This window comes from Pongo pygmaeus, chromosome 16 (genome assembly GCF_028885625.2).
Source record: "Pongo pygmaeus isolate AG05252 chromosome 16, NHGRI_mPonPyg2-v2.0_pri, whole genome shotgun sequence".
Lineage (NCBI taxonomy): Eukaryota > Metazoa > Chordata > Mammalia > Primates > Hominidae > Pongo > Pongo pygmaeus.
In genome coordinates this window covers 63732984-63756608 of record NC_072389.2, presented here as the reverse complement: position 1 = coordinate 63756608, position 23625 = coordinate 63732984, and positions in this window count along the sequence as shown.

Here is a 23625-nt window from a genome sequence, read left to right as displayed (position 1 = left end):
ACTGAGAGTTTTTGGGAGAAAGGGGTGTTGAATTTTATCGAAGGCCTTTTCTGCATCTATTGAGATAATCATGTGGTTTTTGTCATTGGTTCTGTTTACGGTGATTGGATTACATTTATTGATTTACATATGTTGAACCAGCCTTGCATCCCAGAGATGAAGCTGACTTAATCATTGGTGGATAAGCTTTTTGATGTGCTGCTGAATTTGGTTTGCCAGTATTTTATTGAGGATTTTCACCTCAATGTTCATCAGGGATTTGGGCCTGAAATTCTCTTTTTTTGTTGTGTCTCTGCCAGGTTTTGGTATCAGGATGAGGCTGGCCTTATGAAATGAGCTAGGGAGGAGTCCCTTTTTTTCTATTGTTTGGAATAGTTTCAGAAGGAATGATACCAGCTCCTCTTTGTACCTCTGGTAGAATTCAGCTGTGAACCCATCTGGTCCTGGGCTTTTTTTTTTTTTTTTTTTTTGGTTGGAAGGCTATTAATTACTGCCTCAATTTCAGAATTTGTTATTGGTCCATTCAGGGATTTGATTTCTTCCTGCTTGAGTCTTGGGAGGGTGTATGTGTCCAGGAATTTATCCATTTCTTCTAGATTTTCTAGCTTATTTGTGTAAAGGTGTTTATAGTATTCTCTGATGGCAGTTTGTATTTCTGTGGGATCAGTGGTGATATCCCCTTTAACATTTTTTATTGTGTCTATTTGATTCTTCTCTTTTTTCTTCATTAGTCTGGCTCACGCTCTATTTTGTTGATCTTTTCAAAAAACTGGCTCCTGGATTTGATGATTTTTTTGAAGGGTTTTTCACGTCTCTATCTCCTTCTGTTCTGCTCTAATCTTAGTTATTTCTTGTCTTCTGCTAGCTTTTGAATTTGTTTCCTCTTGCTTTTCTAGTTCTTTTAATTGTGATGTTAGGGTGTCAATTTTAGATCTTTCCTGCTTTCTCCTGTGGGCATTTAGTGCTATAAATTTTCTTCTAAACACTGCTTTAGCTGTGTCCCAGAGATTCTGGTATGTTGTGCCTTTGTTCTCATCGGTTTCAAAGAACTTATTTACTTGTGCCTTAATTTCGTTGTTTACCCGGTAGTCATTCAGGAGAAGGTTGTTCAGTTTCCATGTAGTTGTACGGTTTTAAGTGAATTTCTTAATCCTGAGTTCTAATTTGATTGCACTGTGGTCTGAGAGACTGTTTTTTATGATATCCATTCTTTTGCGTTTGCTGAGGAGTGTTTTATTTCCAATTATGTGGCCAATTTTAGAATAAGTGCAATGTGGTGCTGAGAAGAATGTATATTCTGTTGATTTTTGGTGGAGAGTTCTGTAGATGTCTATAAGGTCCACTTGGTCCAGAGAGCTGAGTTCAAGTCCTAATATCCTTGTTAATTTTCTGTCTTGTTGATCTGTTTAATATTGACAGTGGGGTGTTAAAGTCTCCCACTATTATTGTGTGGGAGTCTAAGTCTCTTTGTAGGTCTCTAAGAACTTGCTTTATGAATCTGGGTGCTCCTGTATTGGTTGCATGTACATTTAGGATAGTTAGCTTTTCTTGTTGCATTGATCCATTTACCATTATGTAATGCCCTTCTTTGTCTTTTTTTGATCTTTGTTGGTTTAAAGTCTGTTTTATCAGAGTCTAGGATTGCAACCCCTGCAGTTTTTTGCTTTCCATTTGCTTGGTAAATCTTCCTCCATCCCTTTATTTTGGGCCTTTGTGTGTCTTTGCATATGAGATGGGTCTCCTGAATACAGCAAAATGATGGGTCTTGACTCTTTATCCACTTTGCCAGTCTGTGTCTTTTAACTGGGGCATTTAGCCCATTTACATTTAAGGTTAATATTGTTATGTGTGAATTTGATCCTGTTGTTATGATGCTAGCTGGTTATTTTGGCCATCAGTTGATGCAGTTTCTTCATAGTGTCAATGATCTTTACAATTTGGCATATTTTTGTAGTGGCTGGTACCAGTTTTTCCTTTCCATATTTAGTGCTTCCTTCAGGAGCTCTTGTAAGGCAGGCCTGGTGGTGACAAAATCTCTCAGCATTTGCTTGTCTGTAAAGGATTTTATTTCTCCTTTGCTTATGAAGCTTCGTTTCGCTGGATATGAAATTCTGGGTTGAAAATTCTTTTCTTTAAGAATGTTGAATATCGGCCCCCACTCTCTTCTGGCTTGCAGTGTTTCTGCAGAGAGATCTGCTATTAGTCTAATGGGCTTCCATTTGTGGGTAACCCGGCCTTTTTCTGTGGCTGCCCTTAACATTTTTTCCTTCATTTCAACCTTGGTGAATTTGACAATTATGTGTGTCTTGGGGTTGCTCTTCTCGAGGAGTATGTTTGTGGTGTTCTCTGTATTTCCTGAATTTGAATGTTAGCCTGTCTTGCTAGGTTGGGGAAGTTCTGGATAATATCCTGAAGAGTATTTTCCAACTTGGTTCCATTCTCCCTGTCACTTTCAGGTACACCAATCAAACGTAGGTTTGGTCTTTTCACATAGTCCTGTATTTCTTGGAGGCTTTGTTTGTTCCTTTTCATTCTTTTTTCTCTACTGTTGTCTTCATGCTTTATTTCATTAAGTTGATCTTCAATCTCTGATATCCTTTCTTCCACTTGATCAATTCAGCTATTGATATTTGTATGCATCACGAAGTTCTCATGCTGTGTTTTTCAGCTCCATCAGGTCATTTATGTTCTTCTTTAAAGCGGTTATTCTAGTTAGCAATTCCTCTTACCTTTTTTCAAACTTCTCAGCTTCCTTGCATTGGGTTAGAACATGTTCCTTTAGCTTGGAGGAGTTTGTTATTACCCACCTTCTGAAGCCTACTTCTGTCAATTCGTCAAACTCATTCTCTGTCCAGTTTTGTTCCCTTGTTGGCAAGGAGTTGTGATGCGTTGGAGAAGAGGTGTCTGGCTTTAGGAATTTTCAGCCTTTCTGTGCTGGTTTTTCCTCATCTTCGTGGATTTATCTACCTTTGGTCTTTGATGTTGGTGACCTTCAGAAGGGGTTTCTTTTTGGATGTCCTTTTTGTTGGTGTTTACACTATTCATTTCTGTTTGTTAGTTTTCCTTCTAACAGTCAGGCCCTTCTGCTGCTGGTCTGCTGGAGTTTTCTGGAGGTCCACTCCAGATCGTGTTTGCCTTGGTATCACCAGCGGAGGCTGCAGAACAGCAAATATTGGTGCCTGTTCCCTCCTCTGGAAGCTTCATCTCAGAGGGGCACCTGCCAGATGCCAGCCAGAGCTCTCCTCTATGAGGTGTCTGTTGACCCCTGCTGGGAGCTGTCTCCCCATCGGGAGACACAGGGGTCAGGGACCCACTTGAGGAGGCAGCCTGTCCCTTAGCAGAGCTTGAACACTCTACTGGGAGATCCGCTGCTCTCTTCAGAGCCATCAGGCAGGGATATTTAAGTCTGCTGAAGCTGCGCCCACAGATGCCCCTTCCCCCAGGTGCTCTGTCACAGGGAGATGGGAGTTTTATCTATAAGTCCTTAACTGGGGCTGCTGCCTTTCTTTCAGAGATTCCCTGTCCAGAGAGGAGGAATCTAGAGAGGCAGTCTGGCTACAGTGGCTTTGCCAAGCTGTGGTGGGCTCTGCCCAGTTCAAACTTCCTGGCGGCTTTTTTTACACTGTGAGGGGAAAACCGCCTACTCAAGCCTCAGTGATGGTGGACACCCCTCCCCCCACCAAGCTCAAGCATCCCAGGTTGACTTTAGACAGCTGTGCTGGCAGTGAGAATTTCAAGCCAGTGGATCTTAGTTTGCTGGGCTCTGTCGGGGGTGGGATCCACTGAGCTAGACCATTTGGCTCCCTGGCTTCAGCCCCCTTTTTAGGGGAGTGAATGGTTCTGTCTTGCTGGTGTTCCAGGCATCACTGGGGCATGAAAAAAAAGCTGCTGCAGCGAGCTTGGTACTTGCCCAAAAAAAGCTGCTGCAGCGAGCTTGGTACTTGCCCAAAAAAAGCTGCTGCAGCGAGCTTGGTACTTGCCCAAAAAAAGCTGCTGCAGCGAGCTTGGTACTTGCCCAAATGGCCGTCCAGATTTGTGCTTAAAACCCAGGGCCCTGGCGGCGTAGGCCCCTGAGGGAATCTCCTGGTCTGTGTGTTGTGAAGACCGTGTGAAAAGTGTAGGATCTAGGCTGGAATACACTGTTTCTCATGGCACAGTCCCTCATGGCTTCCCTTGGGTAGGGGAGGGAGTTCCCCAACCCCTTGTGCCTCCTGGGTGAGGTGACACCCCACCCTGCTTTAGCTCACTCTCCATGGGCTGTACTCACTGCCTAACCAGTCTCAGTGAGATGAGTCGGGTACCTCTGTTGGAAATGCAGAAATCACCCGCCTTCTGTGTTGATCTCGCTGGGAGCTGCAGACCAGAGCCCTTCCTATTTGGCCACGTTGCCAGCCTGTCTCCCTGCATTCTTTTAAAATACAGATTCTCTCTTTTTACTATAAGATTCTGATTTTCAGCAGGTGCTATGGTTTAAATGACAGTGTCTGTTCCAAAATTTTTGTGGTAACTTAATCCCCAATGCAACAGTATTAAGAAGTGTGGCCTTCAGGAGGTGATGAAGTCATGAGGACTTTGTCTTCACGAGTGGAATTAGTGCCCTTATAAGAGCTGGAGGTTGAAGGGAGTGCCCTCTTTCCCTTCCATCTTCTCCTATGTGAGGACAGTGTCCCTCCCCTCTGGAAGATGCAGCAGCAAAGTGCCATCTTGGAAGCAGAGTTGGGGCCCTCTCCAGACACCAAACCTGCTGGCCCAGACTCCAGAACTGTAAAAGAAATTTCTATTATTTATAAAGTACTACATAGAATGAGGTGTTTTGTTAGAGAAGCACAAACAGACTGAGACAGTAGGTAGGCTCCAGGTGTCTGTATTTGACATCCATCTCAGGTTTACTCACCGGTATTTAGAAACCATTGTTTTAAACCAAATCTAATGATTGCCATTCTTTTCTAGTAATTGACTTTTTAAAAATACACTTTATATTTTGGAGCAGTTTAGGTTTACAACAAAAATTGAGAGGAAGGTACAGAGACTTTCCATGTATTGCCTGCTCCCACATATGCACAGCCTCCCTTACTATCGAACCACACTGGAGTGGTACATTTGTTACAACTGATGAATCTACATTGACACATCCATATCACTCAAAGACTATAGTTTACATTAGGGTTCATTCTTGTTGTACATTCCGTGGGTTTTGACAAATGTATAATAACACTTATCCACCACTACAATGATCATACAGGGTAGCTTCACTGCCCCTAATGCCTCTGTGTGTGTGGTGTATTCATCTCTTCCTCCTCGCAATGCCTGGCAACCATTGATCAGTTTTACTAACTGACTCTTCCTCTATTTGGGCATTTCTGGACATTTTGCAACAAGACTTGCTCCTGGTGGCTGGTTCCTCTGCTTTTTCCCATTATGAGATGTTGTTTTTTTTGAAGGGGACAAGCCAGAACCAATAATGTCATTTCTCTGAGGCCTGATGAGGAAAACTGAGCCCATCGGTCTTTTAACCACTGGAGGAGAATCCTGGTGGGAACACTTAGTAATTTGAGATCCTAAAAATGAATGGTGTCATGTAGTAACTGTTAACATACGCTGCAAGTTGTTTATGATTCCCTGGGGCCAAATATTTAAACATTCTTCCAACCTAAGCTGCAGGAGATAGTTTCACAAAGAGATGCTTTTTCCGTTTATGTAAGATGACTGAGTAAGAGGAAATATGGGGTGTGGGGAGTGAAACCCTTTGTCTAGAGCCTGGGGCAAGGGCACATGCATCAGGCACCATGTGTGGTGGGCAGATGGCTTGAGCTGGAGACCCTGGAAGAGGAGCTTGGGCTATGGCCTGAGCCCCTGTGGGAGGTCATGTAGTCCCTCTTTTGAGCAGGGAAAGTTCCATGTTGGGGTCTTTTACCTTCTTGAGAGCAGATGAAAGAGAGTCAGAGATGGTTCTTGGAGATAGCCTGAACTGAACTTGCTGGATATGTCCAATTCTAGGAGATTAAGGTGGATTAGAAGGATTCCTGTGTGGAATCAACTCAACTCACAAATCAAATGAGACTGAGTAAGTGGACAGAAAGGGGCACCATTATAGATTGAATTTTTTCCTCCTGGAAAGAGTTGTTGAAATAGAAATCCCAGTAACTCAGAATGTGACTTTATTAGGAAATAGAATCTTCATGGAAGTAATCAAGTTAAAATGAGACCATTATGATGGACCCTAAGCCAGTATGACTGGTGTCCTTCCGAAAGGGGAAATTTGGACACAGAAACAGACATGCACACAGGGAAAACACCATGTGAAGATGGAGGCAGAGATAGTGTGATGCATCTACAAGGCAAAGAATGCCAGTCATTACAGAAACCAGGAGAGAGGCAGGGAACAGGTTCTCTCTCACAGCCCTCAGAGGAAACCAACCCTGCTGGCACATTGTTCTCACGTTTCTAGCTTCCATAACTGTGGGACAGTAAATTCCTGTCATTAAGCCCACCTAATTTACAGTGCTTTGTCATGGCAGTCCTAGCGAATGAGTACAAGCACTTTATCTCTTTTATTATGGATCTAAGTTTCATGAAGACAGGAATTATGTGTTGTTCGTGGCATATTTCCAGTGCCTGGAAAAGTGCCTGGCACAGAGTAGGGGCTTAAGGAGTATTTAGCTCAATGCCTGGATCCTTTGGGGGGATATAGAGAGGTTATTTGACCCGCAGGACACAAACCAATAGCCATCATGTAGTCAGCACCTGCTATGTAGCTGTGATACTTGGTGTTATGAAGGTCATCTCTAATCCACAATGTAACCTGCAAGGTAGGTCTCATTTTTCTTAAGTCACAGAGTGGAAACTGAGGTTTAGAGAGATTAGGAAAATTGCCCAAGGTAACACAACTAGTAAGTGGTGGATTTGGGTTGTAGCTCAGGCCTGTCTGAGTCTCAAGCCCTTGCTCTCATCATTAGCCAGGACAGCAAAGGGAACCAGGCACACAGCTGGTGCCAGAGTCCTCTTGGAGCAGACCTCAACTGGTAGCTTGGGGATAGATCTCTAGACCCTGGAGAGGTGCAGTGCCAGAGCAGTCATGTTAAGCAGAAATCTAACTCCCACAATGGGGGCATAAGGATGGATATGAGACTGGGGGAGGAGGAGGAATGAAGGTCTGTGCAGAAGTCCCTGGTCACAGCAGGAGCAGCAGGCTCTGGGTTACTTGGACGTGTGTGTGTGTGTGTGTGTGGGACCAGGAGGCTTGATGCAGTTGTATAGATGTGGGTGAGGCTGACTCAGACTTTAGGGAAGATGTGCTGCAAAAAGAAATTCTGTGTATTAAATGGCTGCTGTGCGGCTGCAAGACAGCAGGAAGGTGGACATGATTGCACTTCCAAATTGGCTACCATTCCCCATGCAATTTCCTGAGACTGAGGCCATACAGACAGTCATGAGACACAGTTTTAGGACCCCTTTAAGGCTGTGTTCTCTGATATTCCCTTCAGGGCCATCCTGAGAGGAGCTCTTTCCTTTTCCACCTCCTGTGTGGGAGGTTCCCAGTTCTGAAGGCTTTTCCAATCTAATCTGTAACCCACGGGCTAGAGGAGCAATTCTCGGGCTCTTCTATACTGAGCCCTACTTTTGGATGCCATTCTATTTTTTCATCGTGTTGCTGGTGCCTAGCACAATGCCTGGCACAGAGCTCCTTCGATATGTGTTTGTTGAAGGAATAAAATGAGAGGCATGTCTGGGCTGGACCTTGCAGGACTCTACACCATGGAAAGAGCTCCAGTAGCACGATGTTCATTGCCTGTGATGGGGACTGAAGGGCAAGGGACCTCTATGGATCAGTGGAGCTCCCTAGTTGAGGAAGTGGCACCTCTGGGGCTCTGTGACCAGGAACAGAGAGTCTTCCTTGGTCAGCACAGACCTGCTGCTCTAGCTCCTTGCTAAGCTTTGAAGTGGAGAGGAAAATGGCCTCTGGGTCTATCCAGATTGGTGTCTCCTCAATATTGTGGTGGTTATGGTCTCAGAATTGTATGAGCCAGCTATACTTCTAGACCATTATCAGGTGTACAAATTGCCTGGGGGGTGGCGTGGAGTGTGTTTAAAATGCAGATTCCTAGGCCTTTCCACAGCGAATCCAGCATCAGCTAACCTGGGGTGGAGGAATCTAAAGAATCTGCCCACAGGTGGTACTGATGCCACTGGCCAGAGGATTATACTTTGAGAAATGAATCCCTACATTTTCTTACCTGTAAAATGATGCTGTCACATATCATTCAGTTGGAAAATTCTAGAACTCTTTCCAGGGCTGTTAAATATAAGCACAAGCATCTTTGTTTGTGATATCAAAGGTTTAGCTCTAATACCAGAGCTTGATTGCTAATGGGCTTCCAGAAGTCATATATTTCACTGGTCCAGATGCTTACCTGGTTTCCAGGTATGTGTGAGAATCTATGCCCACAAAGCAGGAAGGAGGCAATGAACTGGAAAGGATGAAGCTGCTGCCACAGTCTAGTACATTATGCCTCCCTCTGCATCCTTACAGATCAAAGGGATGCTAATGTAGGGGAACATGCAGAGTTTTCAGACTCTAGCTCCCTGGGTGGGTGATTTCTTTTATGTCATGAAATAACATGAAAGAAGGAAACCCTTGGCTTTGTATTGGCCTCCTGCGGTGGAAAGTCCCAGAGATGTGAAGTCTCATACTAAGGCCTCCCATGCATGATATGAGGTGAGAGTAAGATTGGATGGGAGGTGCTGGCCCTTCCTGGAAGGACATCTGATCCTGAAGGTGACTAAGGTGCCTTGGGCCCTGTTACCCACAAAAGACCTCTGCACTTTGGGGCTGATCACAGGCTAAAGGGCCCCATAAAGAGCAGGCCTGTTGATGCTTTGGGAAGCCTGGAGGCTTTGGTTTCTTGTCACAAAGAAGTGCTGAGGTGGTGTAGAGTCTCTGTGAATGAGGTATCACCAGCCAGCCTGGGACAGACGCCTGTGGAACAAGCCTCAAGCTCACCCTGGCTAAGTTAACAAGCTTGACTTCCTGCTCTGCAAATGTTCTCAAAGCAATAGAGTGATGTCAGGTGACTGAGGCTCACTGCAGAATGTGTGTGGTTGTGTGTGTGTGTGCTTGCAGGTGAGTGGTGGTGTGGTGGGGACAAGAGAAAGGGTCCTGGCCCTGGATCCTGGGACTTAAGAGAGCTTCCAGGACCTGAATAGTGATCCATTTTTGTAGGAAAAATCCTTATTGTATCCTATGATGTCATTCAGAATGGACTCTGGCCTCCTGTCCTCATATCTGGCCTTATTTCCCACTGTCTTGCTGTAACCCTGACCTGATGCAAGTTTTGGGAGCTGTGCTTAAGACCTGGCTTGTACCATTCTCCTCTTGGAGCCCCAGAATGGTGCACTGCCATCCCATGCTGGCCCCGGGTTAAACAGAACTCGAGAGCCTTTATGCTTGTGCTTACTGCCAAAGACAATCTCCAGTCTGCATGGAGAATAGAGTGCAAGATGGGGCAGCACTGGACTTTCTAGCTGTTAGTGACACCCACCATTTGTCCTCATAAAGTGCTAAGACTCATACCAATACCAATATGGATACAAATACTAATATGAATCCAAATACTAATGCCAATACCAATTCCACCACAAATACCCATAGCAATCCTAACCCTAATCCTAATCCTAGTTTTTCCATTTGCTCCTTAGGGCTACCTCAGGAGCAGATGAGTCAGTGTTTGCAGGAGTACTGTAATATTGGAGTCTCCTTCCCATCTTAGGGCCCTTTTCCTTTGATGAATACTCCGTAAGAGTTGCCCACCTTTCTCTTCCTAGGAGGAGAAGTGAGTTCCTAAGGAGACAGCAAAGCTTTGGAGCTAGAAATAGAAGGAGAAAACAGTAAGATGGCCCTGAAAAGTGGGCCCCCACATTCTGGCTCATGTGGGATGCAGAGGAAATCCCCTTCTTGTTCCTGTGAGGCTGGGCAATGTCAGAGCCCCTGACCCCCACCTCTATCTGCCAGAGAGGGTGCAGCCTGTGGGAGAGAGGTGCTGCGCCTAAGGTGAGGAGCTGGAGGAGTGGTCCTCCCTAGCTCCCCTCCTTCCTTTTATTATTATTTTTTTTCTTTGTGACAGTCTCACTCTGTTGCCCAGGCTGGAGTACAGTGGCACAATCTCTGCTCACTGCAACCTCTGCCTCCCGGGTTCAAGCAGTTCTCCTGTCTCAGCCTCCCAAGTAACTGGGATTACAGGTGTGTGCCACCACACCTGGCTAACTTCTGTATTTGTAGTAGAGATGAGATTTCACCATGTTGGCCAGGCTGTTCTCGAACTCCTGGCCTCAAGTGATCTGCCTGCCTTGGCCTCCCAAAGTGCTAGGATTACAGGTGTGGGCCACCGTGCCTGGACCCTGGCTCCCTTCCTTCTGCCAAAGAGGGCAGCCCTGGCGTTTTTATCTGGTGCAAGCCCCTCATCATGGACAGCTGCTCAGAACCCCCATCCACAGGTCCATGTACTAGCTCTGCTCTTGGCAGGAGCCGCCTTCCAGACCAGGTTCTTCCCACTTGTTGGAAGAAAGACGAGCCCGCTACACATGGCAAAACCTGCCTCTTAGGGTGTTAGGGAGAGGAGGAGGGAAATGCTGCAGGGAAGGTATGTGGCTGATTTGTTTTGTCTATAATCAATACCGGCCATCCATTTGTGCCCAGTCCAGAGGATGTGAAGTGTGGTTTTATTGCTTTCCTGGAGGATGGAGGGTCATAACTCTTGCAGCTCGGCTTTTATGGTTTGTTGTTAGTGGTAGCCACGCCTCACTCCATAGAAGTCTCTAATCAGGATGCCAGCCTCCACATTGTTCTCTGGGACATTCTGTTTTACAACACGCTCCAGTTTGCTGAGGGGTGAGTCTTGTGCTGTCTCTTGCAGGTGGGCCCGCTGTCTTTGCTGGCTGGCTGTGCTGGGCAGAGTGGCCTGGAACCTGAAAGGAGGCCAGCAGGGTGGGCTCAACCTCCCTGTTCCCACCAGTGCTCACTCTTCATTGCCAGAAGCTGAAGAGGCCTTGAGCACTAACAACCCCCAAGTTTTGGGTTCTGCCGCAGGCGCTTAACTTCCTCCAGCTTTATATTTCTTGTCTGTAAAATGGAGCGAACACCTGCTTCCTTTCCCCACTGAATGATGTTGAGTCAGAGGGATGATGGATGTGAAAGCACATGCAAATAGGAAGGCGCCTTTGAAAGCACTAGCTCTCATCATGATTATTATTTTCCACTTAAGTGTTTTTACTCAATGGATTTGCCACTGCAGCTTGTGCTGCCCCTTTTCACTCTGCAGTCCCTCTAAAAATACCACTTCTTTTGGGTGGGGAGCAGGCAGGGCTCCGCATGCTCCGCATGACCAGGGCTGTGAATTCACAGAGCAGGAGCTGAGTTATATATAGGGCATCCTGGGAATTGCCTGGACCCTCTTTCAAGTGCAGGCAGGCGTGGGGATCTCAGGGCTGCAGGTAGAAAGAGGATCTGTAGGAAAGAGCTGTGAGAGGAAGCCCCCGGGGAGAGCAAAGCTGGGGGCTGGGCACTGCCTAGTGTCGGGTGGGAGTGCTTGGAACACATCAGGTGTGGGGACCTGGGCTTCACTCTTGAACAGGTAGGGGTCTCCAGAGGTTGCTAAGCTCAGGGGAAGATCCTTGAAGGCAGATGGGGAGTGGAGTGGGGTGAACAGCCAGGGAGGCCGATCCATGCAAAGCCTCCTTAGCCTGGCCCAGGGTGTGTGTGTGAGGATGGAGAGGGAGGGGTGGGGATGGAGGCCTCGGTCTTGCTCTCGGGGGCCATGGTGGAACAGATGACATGGCTGGGTGGCGACGGGGTGGGGAGATGGATTGGGGAGCATGTTCTAGTCCCTTTTCTCTCTTCCCTGAGCTTCTCTGAATGAAAGTGTAGTCTCTTTGAGTTGGCTTCCAGGTGTGCCTAACTAAATCACTTGAGGGTAATATTTCCTTCACTTGCTGTGTAGAAAGTGTATGTTTTATGTGTGTTTTTTCTATCCAGTGACAGTGGGATAAAATAACAAGTCTGCGGGTTCCTTCTCAGGCTCACAAAATAGAAGCTCTTGTTTGAAAATCTCTGCTGGCACATCCTTTGAACTTCATTTGTCCAGAAGCCTGGCTGAGTATCTGATCCCCCGCCAACCGTGTCAATATCTGCTGCCTGAATGCCCCTTTTATAGACCAAGGAGTGGAAGATCATTGCTGATGGCTTGGAAGTCTGTGTAGTTAAGGAGAGAAGCCTGGTATCAACTTGTAAACCCTAAAGAAACTTCCCCACTTAGCCTTCCTCCCAAGTTTCCCCTTAACTTATTTATTTATTTATTTTGAGATGGAGTCTCACTCTGTTGCCCAGGCTGGAGTGCAATGGCACGATTCTTGGGTTCAGGCGATTCTTTGGTCTCAGCCTCCCAAGTAGCTGGGACTACAGGCGCATGCCACCATGCCCAGCTAATTTTTTGTATTTTTAGTAGAGATGGGATTTCGCTGTGTTGGCCAGACTGGTCTCGAACTCCTGACTTCAGGTGATCCACCTGCTCGGCTTCCCAAAGTGCTGGGATTGCAGGCTTGAGCCACTGTGCCCTGGCCTATTTCCCCTTAACTTTTAAAACCTTAGCCACACACTCAAATGTGTTTTTAGCTAGCTAAAGTCTGCCTCTCCAGGGACAGAATGAAGCTCGAAAAATGGTTCTTCTGTCACATCACTTTAAACCATGCATTTTAAAATTGACAAAGAATACATCAGTGTCTCCCACTGCCCCTAGTGTGGACATCAAAATTTGTTCAGAGAGGAGGGACTACAAAAGCTTTCATTTAGATTTTTAAAAACATAATAAATGTTGATATTTCAAAGACAGTTTCCTCTTTTTAAGTGTTTTCCTATCCATTATCTTTTTGTCTTTTCATGATCCTTCTTGGCTGTGTGTTACAGATAAGGAAAGAAAGGTGAGAGGTGTAAGGAGGTTGTCCAGATCAGATGGCTGCTAAGTGGTGAAACCAAGGTCAAATTCAGAACTTCTGACTCTAGGGCCATCACACAGCGCTGTCTTTAAGTTGTTCAAGTTTGGTTGTGGTGTTGAAGGTCCCTTTAGCTTTTGAGTAGGGGAAAAAGCATGTGCTGCTGGAAGCCAGCAAGGCAGGTCTCTCTCCATCCCCTAGAGCCTCCTCCGGGGGCGAGTAGCAAACAGCCTAAACCAGCAACGAATGTAAGCGGCCCCCGTCTTGAAGACACAGTGCAGTCCTCAAGCCCCTGGTGCAGAATGGGCTGCTGTAAAATGAAACTGTACTGGAAAAATATGGAGGCTGCGTGCCAGTGACTTGGTAACAAGGAAACCAAGTGATGGCCAACAGGAGGTCATAAAAGCAAAGCTGCAAAACCCATAAACCTAGGAAATTATGGAAAATCCTCAAACCACTTTCCAAATCCTAGACTTGGTATAAATGCACAGTACTGCTAGCATGGATTATATAAAAAAAAGGCCCCAGTGCCCTTTAGGAGATTTTTGAGACCACAATGTAACAAGTTATCTTCCCGACTGCCTTATTTTACCACGGTACCCCCTCCACACACTGACTTAAAATTTTGTTGAGGATTTGTTTGAATTTTTTTTGTGTGTCATATCTGATCAATGATTGTTCATCTTTCTCCCAGATCCTTTGCTCTTTGAGGCCAGGATCCTGTCACCCTTATTCACATCCCTCTCGTGCCTAAAAAAGGTGCTTGTAGACAGTAAATGTAATATATGTTTATATTGAATAACCCAAGCCACTGCTACCACAGCCACCAAAGCTTGGACCAGCTTGAGTGTGATGCTTTCACTGCACTATTTCTTTTCAGATGTAAAACATTGGTTTGCAAATGAGTCCCCAAAATGAGCTGAGCTATATAATGAAAGCCTTTAAATGCTTTAATGTTTTGGCTGCTCTGTCTATGGAGTAGCCATTCTTTATTCCTTCTTTCTTAACAAACTTGCTTTCACTTTACTCTGTTGATTCGCCTCAAATTTTTTCTTGTGTGAGATCCAAGAACCTCTCTTGGGGTCTGGATCTGGACCCCTTTCTGATAACATCTTTCTGGCGAACCATGAAAGGATGATACTGAGACCTCCAACCCAAAGGAAATACACTGCAGCGATGATTGGCCAACTTTGGATATCATATTTTGTCAGAACTTGAGTTGTGAGTGGCCCTTGACATACTGATGCTTTCTGACTGAGCGCTTCTCTACCCTGAATACAAGAGACCCTAACAGTTAGGCAGGAATATGATCGCCCCATTCAGCCTGAAGAAGTTACAGAAGATGGATCTTTGTCCCTCTACAACCCTTAGGATTAAGAGTTCTCTTATAAAAGGGAAGGGGGAAATGTCAGAGGCTGTGGAACCAGAGTGACTCCATCTCATATAGAGGGTGGGTAAAAGCTGCATTCCCAGGAGGCTAGGCATTCTAAGTCACAGGATGAGATAGGAGGTTAGTACAAGATAAAGGTCTTAAAGACCTTGCTGATAAAACAGTTTGCAGTAAAGAAGCCAGCCAAAGCCCACCAACACGAAGATGGTGATGGGAGTGACCTCTGGTCATCCTCACAGCTCATTATATGCTAATTATAATGTATTAGCATGCTAAAAGACACTCCCATCAGCACCATGACGGTTTACAAATGCCATGGCAATGTCAGAAAGTTACCCTATATGGTCTAAAATAGGGAGGAACCCTTAGTTCCATGAATTGCCCACCCCTGTCCCAGAAAACTCATGAATAATCCACCCCTTGTTTTGTATATAGTCAAGAAATAATCATATAAATGAGTGACAGTGGTCTATGGCACTGCTTTGCCTGTGGAGTAATCATTCTTTATTCCTTTACTTTCTTAATACGTTTAACTTAATTTCACTCTTGAGAATGTAAGGAAACAACTAGGAATGCAAACATATTTATGCACATGAAGCTCATAGTAATATTATTTATAATAGGTAGAAACTGGGAATGACCCACATTTCTGACACTTCTGAAGGGATTAAATTAAATAATAGTTTTTCATTCGATAACATTTAAAATATGTTTATTAAGGCTTTTAATGGGCCAGGGAAATGCTTATGATTGGATATTATGTGAAAAACCAAGAATTCAAAACCATATGTAAAGCTTGATATAAGATTATCTGAATTATGAAAATTGAGAATGGAAGAATTGCCAGGAAAAATTAAGAACTTCGAAGTGGAAAAATTTTGTTATTACTTTCTTCTTTATATGCTTCTGTATACATGGATTTTTAAAACTAAAACTAAAGTAATTCTTGAAAAACCAACACATAATTTGTAAAAAGGGATGAAAGTCACCACTTAAAAAGTCAAGAAAGCAACATATATCCAAACATTTATTACCAATTAATGAGAAAAATTACAGGTGAAACAAAAGGAAAAATGGGCAAAAGTATATGAACGGGTAATAAACACTTAACAACATTCTCATCCCATAGCCGTTGGGGAAAGTCCAATTAAAAGAACACTGTGAAAACCAGTTTTTCACCTAATGACTGGCAAAAATGAAAAAGAGTTCTGGTGAATTACCTACTACTTTCAAGTTTCTTTTACAATAGTGATGAACACGACTACTCTGGGAAGGTATAATCTAGTAAATATAGAGGTATACACGTGTGGGGTCTTCATTTGTCAGAGGCGTCAGATGGGAGAATCAGCCCACCAAAATCAAAAGAACTTTATGTCATGAATTCTATAAGTTGGATACTCCAAATGAGTACTGTGTGGGACTTCCTTTCTTTTAAAATGTGCATCTCATTTCTGGGTTGTGTGAGAAGCTGACTCTGAGACAGAGACTAGCATGTGGGAAGTTTACTAGGGACTGTCCAACCGTAGTAGTCTCAGGGAAGCTGTAGCATAGACCCTGTGGGCAGGTCTAAAGATGGGCTGACCCTGCAGAACTGTCCTGAGTTGAAACCAGAGAACCTGACATTTATACCCTTGTTTCAAGCAGGGATATGAGTTGACCTTGAGGAGGTGACTTTTCATGCAGCTGAGGCATCTCCCCAGTGGCTGACTGCTGGGGCTGGCCTCCATGTCACTTTCAGAAGCTGGGGGACAAGGTCTTTCATTCCTGAAAAAAGGATCTGGGGCTGCATCACAGGGTCCACTACAAAATATGCACTTGAATGGCTTTTCTTTCTTTCTTTTTTTTTTTTTTTTTTGGAGGCAGGGTCTCACTCTGTCGCCCAGGCTGGAGTGCAGTGGTGCAATCACAGCTCACTGCAGCCTCGACCTCCTGGGCTCAAGGGATCCTTCCACCTCAGCCCCCCAAGTAGCTGGGACTACAGGTGTGTGCCTCCACACCTGGCTAATTTTTGTATTTTTTGTAAAGATGGGTTTTTGCCATGTTGCCCAGGCTGGTCTTGAGCTCCTGGGCTCAAGCAATCCTCCCACCTCGAAATTCCAAAGTGCTGGGATTACACTGTGCCTGGCCTTGAATGGCTTTTCAAACTTCTGGAAAGACGGTGGACCTTGGGTGATATTTGTGTGTAAAGAAGCTGGTGGAGCTGATGCACTGCCGGCTGAGGTGGAGGGGTAACCCACTTTCTTATTTTTCCCTGGGTGCAAATTCTTTAGAAAACAGCCAGACTCATAAGAAAAGGGGAGTACTGATGAAGATGTGGGAAGACTGACATTTTCATATTTTGCTTTTGGTGGGGGGTGGATTTCTAATTTCAGAAAGTAATTTGGTAATATCTATTTTAAAAGGAACACATCACCATTTCCAAGCAATTCCATTTTTGTACGTTTTCTTCAGAAAAGAAAGGTCCCTTTGTGTAAGAATGTATCTATGAAGATGCTTAATCCAGTAATGTGTGTACTAGCCAAGACATAAATCAAATAAACCACAACACAGCAGAAAATAATAGGAGTATTCATTAAATTGGAAATAATTGAATAAAATATCAAGTTCACACTACACGCTGGGATGTAGCTACTTAAAAAGAGTTTGATCTGTATGCATTGACTTGGAGGAGTTAAGTGGAAAAAGTAGGTTGTAAAGTCATATGTGTAGATAAACCTGTTTTAAAGAAAATAAAACTATATACATTTAAGGAAAGATAAATATCAACATTTGTTTCAGTTGCCACAGGCATGAGTTACTTTACTGATTAAAAATTGATAAGAAAAGATTAAGGCTGGGCGCGGTGGCTCAACGTCTGTAATCTCGGCACTTTGGGAGGCCCGAGGCGGGTGGATCACCTGAGGTCAGGAGTTCGAGACCAGCCTGGCCAACATGGTGAAACCCCATCTCTACTGAAAAAAAAAATAGCCAGGGATGGTGGCGGGTGCCTGTAATCCCAACTACTTGGGAGGCTGAGGCAGGAGAATCACTTGAACACGGGAGGCGGAGGTTGCAGTGGGCTGAGATCGCGCCATTGCACTCCAGCCTGGGCGACAGAGTGAGACTCCCTTTCCAAAAAAAAAAAAAAAAAAAAGATAAGAAAAATTTAAGGCCTGGTGCAGTGGCTCACTACTGTAATCCCAGCACTTTGGGAGGCCAAGGCGGGTAGATCATGAGGTCAGGAGATCGAGACCGGCCTGGCCAACATGGTGAAACCCCATCTCTACTAAAAATACAAAAATTAGCTGGGCATGGTGGTGTATGCCTGTAATCCCAGCTACTGGGGAAGCTTAGGCAGGAGAATCACTTGAACCTGGGAGGCGGAGGTTGCAGTGAGCCAAGATTGCACCATTGTACTCCAGGCTGGGCGACAGAGTGAGTCTCCATCTCAAAAAAAAAAAAAAAAAAAAAAATTTTAAAGGAAAAAATGAAAACACCTTGTTCCCTCCATCAAAACAAAGGGATTCATCAACCCAAATTGGGCCCTGGAGTTTCTGGGAAATCTGCAGTGTTTAGCCATGAGTGAGTGTCCACAGCTGGACGCCTGAGCCTGGGGCAGCCAGGGGCTGGAGCCGCTCTTCTGTGGCTTTGGCTTCTCCTCACCTTTGATGAGAAAGTTCTCTTCCCTCCCTAAATCCCAGTTCATCAACATTAGAAAGATATTTTTGAGTATAGTTACAATATTTACATAGAATCAAATAGAAAAAAATTTGAAAAAAAAAATGTCTGGCATTGTATTCCCCTTCAATGATCTCAGTTACTTCCTGTTTAGCACCTGCTACTTTATCCTGTATCATATAGCAAATTCGATCTTGTTTGCAAATGACCTACCCAATCTCTTCTTGCCTCATCCTGGTGTCCCCCATTTCATTTGTGTTTAGAGTCTCAAAAAGACATAAGGCCCTGGCTTGATTGAAAGAACATATGACACAGAGCTTGATTGCCATGGATTCAGTAGGGAATGAATCCCTGTCCGTGCTGAATATTCTCCCCAGCACTGTGGAGGTCCCCTGTAGAGGCTGCACCTGTCATTGCTTCAAGAATTCTGGCCTTCTCTTGGCCATGTTCACCACTTTTGAGCACAAGGTTTATCATAGAGAGTATAACATAGGAAACAGCAGTCGTTTTGGTTCTTTTTCTCAGGAATACTTTGCATTATCCCTGTTTTCTGCTATCAACAGATGAAGGCTGGAGACAGGGAGATTCTCAGCATAGCACAAAGCAGTGGTTGTGGCAGGGAGGGAGGGTCAGGTGCAAAGTGTTTACTGACTCTTCTCTGGTTTCATCTTTCCACTATAGAAATAGCTCAGGGAGTGGGGGAAGGCAGCAACACAGTAGGTATTGAGTAGGTAGCAGCAGACAATGTGAAATACCAAATAGTGAGAACTTGAGGCACAAAATTGAATCTGGAGAGTGTAGAAGGCCTGGATTGAACCTTGCAATGCAGATGTAGGATCTTTTTTTTAATTATTATACTTTAAGTTTTAGGGTACATGTGCACAACGTGCAGGTTTGTTACATAGGTATACACGGGCCATGTTGGTGTGCTGCACCCATTAACTCGTCATTTACGTTAGGTATATCTCCTAATGCTATCCCTCCCTACTCTCCCCACCCCATGACAGGCCCCGGTGTGTGATGTTTCCCTTCCTGTGTCCAGGTGTTCTCATTGTTCAATTCCTACCTATGAGTGGGAACATGCGATGTTTGGTTTTTTGTCCTTGCGATAGTTTGCTGAGAATGATGGTTTCCAGCTTCATCCATGTCCCTACAAAGGACATGAACTCATCATTTTTTATGGCTGGATAGTATTCCGTGGTGTATATGTGTCACATTTTCTTAATGCAGTCTATCATTGTTGGACATTTGGGTTGGTTCCAAGTCTTTGCTATTGTGAATAGTGCCACAAACATACGTGGGCATGTGTCTTTACAGCAGCATGATTTATAATCCTTTGGATATATACCTAGTAATCAGATGGCTGGGTCAAATGGTATTTCTAGTTCTAGATCCCTGAGGAATCGCCACACTGACTTCCACAATGGTTGAACTAGTTTACAGTCCCACCAACAGTGTAAAAGTGTTCCTATTTCTCCATATCCTCTCCAGCACCTGTTGTTTCCTGACTTTTTAATGATCGCCATTCTAACTGGTGTGAGATGGTATCTCATTGTGGTTTTGATTTGCATTTCTCTGATGGCCAGTGATGATGAGCATTTTTTCATGTGTCTTTTGGCTGCATAAATGTCTTCTTTTGAGAAGTGTCTGTTCATATCCTTTGCCCACTTGTTGATGGGGTTGTTTGTTGTTTCTACCTGACTTCAAACTATACTGCAAGGCTACAGTAACCAAAACAGCATGGTACTGATACCAAAACAGAGATATAGACCAATGGAACAGAACAGAGCCCTCAGAAATAACACTGCGTATCTACAACTATCTGATCTTTGACAAACCTGACAAAAACATGAAATGGGGAAAGGATTCCCTATTTAATAAATGGTGCTGGGAAAACTGGCTAGCCATATGTAGAAAGCTGAAACTGGATCCCTTCCTTACACCTTATACAAAAATTAATTCAAGATCGATTAAAGACTTAAATGTTAGACCTAAAACCATAAAAACCCTAGAAGAAAACCTAGGCAATACCATTCAGGACATAGGCATGGGCAAGGACTTCATGTCTAAAACACCAAAAGCAATGGCAACAAAAGCCAAAATTGACAAATGGGATCTAATTAAACTAAAGAGCTTCTGCACAGCAAAAGAAACTACCATCAGAGTGAACAGGCAACCTACAAAATGGGAGAAAATTTTTGCAATCTACTCATCTGACAAAGGGCTAATATCCAGAATCTACAAAGAACTCAAACAAATTTACAAGAAAAAAACCGCTGTAGGAATCTTAAGAATGCAACCCTGGAAAGGTTCCCCATGGGCATGAAGAATCTTGATTATTCAATTGCTTTGGGCACCATCTCAACACGATACATACAAGGAGCCCAGCCCTACTCTGCCGCAGCGTTGAATTCCTAGGAAGCACAGGCAGCCCCAGCCACTCTGCAGGCCCTTGGGGTCCAGCCCACACTCCTTGCAGCTCCTCCCTGCCCTGTACTTGCCTGCACACCCTGCAGGAAAGGCTCCCTCCTCACACAATGGCCTGTGGGTATCTGCAGCTTGGGACCTCTGTGATGGTTAATTTAAGGCGTCAACTTGACTACGTTAAGTGATACCCAGATAGCTGGTAAAGCATTATTTTGAGGTGTGTCTGTGAGGGTATTTCCCGAAGAGACTCGCATTTGTGTCAGTGCACTGAGTAAGGGAGATTCAGCCCCACCCAATATGGGTGGGCACCGTCCAATTGGCTGAGGGTCTGTATAGAACAAAAAGCCAGAGGAAGGGCAAATTCTCTCTCTCACTTTTTCTCAGAGCTGGTTTAGGAAATCTTTCTGCTCTCCTGCCCTTGGACATCAGAGCTCCAGGTTCTCTGGCCTTTGGACTCGGGGACTTGCACCAGCATTCCCTGGGTTCATAGGCCTTCAGCCTCAGATTGAGGGTTACGCAGTCTCAGTCCTCCATGTTATAGTCAGCCTCCATAACTGCATGAGCTAATTCCCCAATACATTCCCTCTCATCTCTCTCTCTCTCTCTGTCTCTCTCTCTCTCTCTATCTATATATATACACACATATATATACATATATATATACACACATATATATACATATATATATACACACATATATATACATATATATACACACATATATATACATATATATATACACACATATATATATACATATATATATATACAGTTGGTTGTGTTTCTCTGGAGAATCCTGACTGATACAGACCCCCTAACTCCTAACTCTCCCTACTCTCGTCTACGTTGTTCAAGTCACTAACTCTTTGCAGAGGGCACAGCTTCCAGGTTTTCCTCCCATAAATCCCACTGCCAAGGGCCAGCCCATCCTCTCCAATGCTCAGCTTTGGCTCTTGAGACCCAGAACTTGATCCGAGGGTTCCAGTCCTTCTTAGTGCTTGATGCCCTATTGTTAGCGGTGGAAGAGATCTGAGTTACCCTGAGTTACCAGCGGGGAATCTGTACACATCTGCAGCAACTTCAATTTTTCCTCCTCAAAAGAAAGAATTCAACTGAGGGGCCTAAAGCAGAAAAACAGACCAAGATGATTTCCAGAGCAGGAGTGGAAGTTTATTAAAAAGGCTTTAGTACAGGAAAGAAAGGAAAGAACCCTTCGAAGAGATCCAAGTGGGCACTTGAAGGTCAAAGAGAAAAAAAAGAAGCGAAAATGCCCCTTTTAGCTGTGATCCTAGGACTTTTATAGGCTCTCCTCTTTCCCATGATTCTTCCCCTAGGGTGGCTTTCCGCATGCGCAGAGCCCTCCTTACCCTTGGGAAGTGAGCACACCCAACGTGTATAGGAAGTTTTATGCATGCTCATCTGAAGCTTTCTTCCTTTTTCTGGTGGAGTGTAGCCGGAATATTATACTTTGCCATTTTTGTCTCTAATGTGCATGTCCAGGAAGTTTCTTCTCCCTGGGGTCTGTCTTTAATTAAAACTTTAATGTTAAAAGGTATGGACCATCAGAAAATGTCCTCTCCCCAGCTGGCTGCCAATTTATCACTTTTACAGAGGTAATGTGATCATTGCCAAACCGTCACCTGACATTTCTAGTGCACAGGGGTAGAGCCTGCTCCTGCCCCGCTCATGCCTAACTACCTATAACACTACTTGAGTATTTGCCTACATTAAGTCATTTATTTATGGAAAGAAATAATGTATATAGTGGTCCATTTCCAAGATAAAGTGCCCTGAGTCGGCTTAGGTCAGCAAACTACAGAAGAAACAGGATATACTAGGCCCTGCTTGGACAGCCAATGCCTGCTTGTCGGGCCCCACTCCCTTAGTTGTCCTCACCCAGACCAAAGAAGTTTAGTCTAAAATGAAAGTTTACTAACCTGCAAAGTAGCTCTCTTTGCCTATTCTTATCAGCCTGCCCAGCTAACTAGGTCATAATTCAAATACTTGAAACGCCCCTGAGCTAACTAAGATTGCAATGCATTGTGGGCCGCAACAAAATACAGCAAGACAACCCTAAAGAAAACACCTAAAGCTGCTTACTCAACAATCAATAGGCAATATCTGGGAAGATTGTGACCCACATAGTACTCAGCCTATGAGGAACTGGGGTAGGGACCTGCATACTAGGGCATAAATTGCTTGTTGTAACTGTGCTGGGTGGGTCTGCCCACCAGACACTCGATCTTGCAAGATCATCATTAAAAAGTCTTGCTTCTGCTGTTCTCCGGGTCTCTGAGTCTATTCTTTGGGTTTGGATGGGTGTGTTTGTTTCTTACATTTACTCAAAAGCATTCAGAATATGTCCTATGTGTTTGGTACCAAAGGATATACAGATGACAAAGGATATACAGATGACAAAGACACGCGTCCCTGCCCTTGAATTGCTTACAGCCTAGTAGGACACAATAAAAAAAGAGTGATTAGGAAATCTTCCTAACTTCAGGGCTAGCATGTCCCCTGCTTCATCCTTGTGGGAGCTTCGAGACTTTTGGTAAGCCAAGCTCTTTGACCATGGCCATTCCAGATTACCTGGTGCTTATTTTCAGTTCTAGCTCCAGGAAGCCTTCATGCTTCCAGCAAATAGAATTAAAACATTCCAGCCTAACCCCATTCTCCTCTTCAGTTTTTTGTTCTCAGCAACAAGCCTTCTTTCTCATGTTCTTACCTTATTTTCCAGAGACAATCTACTTTGCAGTTTTCTCAGGAAATTTGGAGAGAGGAGCCAGGGACCTCCAACTTCTTTCTTTGAAGAATCTTCCCCAGGAGATGGTTCAGAATAGGTGTGTACATGAAAGAGAATCCTTCCTAATCTTCCCTCCCACCTACTCTGTATCACACCCAACATTGGATTCCTCAAACTGGGCAAGCTACACGGTTTCAGAGACCTGGACACATTACATGGAAGAGGGATTCCCCTCATTTTGGCCATCATGAACCCATTAGAGGAAATTGAAAGCTGAATTACTCTACAGCCACTTAGGAAAGAATGATGAGAAGGAATAACGAAAGTTCTTTTAATAAGTTGACAGCAAAGTGTCTCCAGCCTTTTTTTTCTTAACATTTTTTATGTTGTACTTTTGCCTCACTTTGCATTCCAATATTCTGACTTT